The sequence below is a fragment of the Papaver somniferum genome, chromosome 6, assembly GCF_003573695.1.
Source record: "Papaver somniferum cultivar HN1 chromosome 6, ASM357369v1, whole genome shotgun sequence".
Taxonomy (NCBI): domain Eukaryota; kingdom Viridiplantae; phylum Streptophyta; class Magnoliopsida; order Ranunculales; family Papaveraceae; genus Papaver; species Papaver somniferum.
In genome coordinates, this window is record NC_039363.1 from 118,977,508 (window position 1) to 118,979,212 (window position 1,705).

A 1,705-nucleotide genomic window follows, 5' to 3' on the forward strand; every position below is an offset into this window, starting at 1 on the left:
ATTCACATCATCAGAAACTTTATCAGTCTCTTCAGCTACTGGTCCTGAGAGGTGAGATCCTGAGGGGTGAACTACAGTATGTTCACTATCGGGCATGGTTACCTTATTGTCTACAACTCTACCACTTCTAAGGGTTCTAACAGCATTCAATTGATTCGATGGTTTTGCACCTAATTCATGAACTCCTCTAGGGTTGGGTTGTGTTTGACTAGGAAACTTACCTTTTTCTCTCAAAGAATCACTTATCAGACCAACCTGGGTTTTTAACTCGGAAATAGCCTGACTATTTTCTTGTCCTATCCTGTTACTAGCTTGTAGACTCTGTTCTACGGATAACTGGAATTTTGCAGTTTGCTGAGTTAACAAGGCGAGAGATTCCTCTAAACTTAGGATTTTCTTATCTGACTGATTCTGAAACTGAGCTAGTCCTGAAGGATTCTTAGTATAGCCAAAACCTGGGGGAGCATTAGAATTACTAAACTGACCTTGACTTTGGCCCTTAGACCACGAAAGGTTCGGATGGTTTCTCCAACCAGGATTATAGGTTTCTGAATATGGGTCAATCTTTTGACGGTTATCAAATCTAGTGTTATTATAAAGAGCATTGGCTGCTCTTCAATATTCTGGCCTTCCCAAAAAGGCTCCACTCTACCACTAGTCTGGCCCACTTCTAAGGCTTCTAACCTTTTTGCTATAGCAGCAATTTTGGCATCTGATTCATAGCCTCCTTCTACCCTATTAACGTTTCCTCTACTTAAAAGAATTGTTTTCTGGGGTGCCCTACTATTTTCCCATTGCTGGGTTTTTTCGGCGATTTCATTAAAAAATTCCATCGCCGCATCAACAGTTTGGTTTTCAAATCCACCAGTGCATAGAGACTCAACCATGGTCGTTGTGGAATAATCTAAACCCTCATAAAGGATCTGAACTAGCCTAACCTTTTCTAAACCATGATGAGGACACTGGGATAATAAATCATTGAACCTTTCCAAATACCTATATAAAGATTCTCCCTCTTGTTGTGAAAATGTGCATATTTGCGTCCTAATAGACGATTTTGTGCCTAGGGAAAAACTTATTGAAAAAGGCAGATGTAAGTTGTTCATATGTCTCAATTGACTCGGAGTCCAAACTATACAGCCACGACTTGGCCTTATCTTTCAGGGAAAATGGGAATAACCTAAGTTTCAAAGCATCATCATCTAAGCCTCTAATTCTTAGAGTACTACAAATTTCCTCAAAATCCCTAACATGGTAATAAGGGTTTTCATTTTCTTTCCCTAAAAAGATTGGGAGCATCTGTAAGGTCCCAGGTTTCAGTTCATAGGGTGCCTCCGTTTCAGCTAACTTAATACACGAAGGACGGGTAGTCCTAGTTGGATTCAACAAAGCTTTCAAAGTTGCCATTTCTGGCGCTATCGGAGCAACATGGATTCTCTCCTCAGTCAAAGAACGTTCAAAAACAGACTCTTCAAAAGCCGGACTTTCTAGATTAAGGTAATCGAGACGCTTCGAACTACTAGGTTTCTCTTTAACAAATCTACCTAGTGCGTCTCTTTTACGTTCAGGCATACAATAGAATTTTCTAAATTGGAAGGGTAAGCAAACACAGATCAAGGCCGACTCAACCAAATCAAACCTATTGATTTCTAGCAAAAAAAAGCATGATGGCTCCACTTAGATTGTTTCTAGACCAGCTTCTAAT

The 1,705-nt window shown here is 39.9% G+C and overlaps 1 pseudogene; it reads left to right on the forward strand.

Moving 5' to 3' along the window:
• Positions 1 to 945: 945 nt before the first annotated feature.
• On the forward strand, positions 946 to 1,045 carry LOC113292132 (annotated as a pseudogene).
• Positions 1,046 to 1,705: the final 660 nt, after the last annotated feature.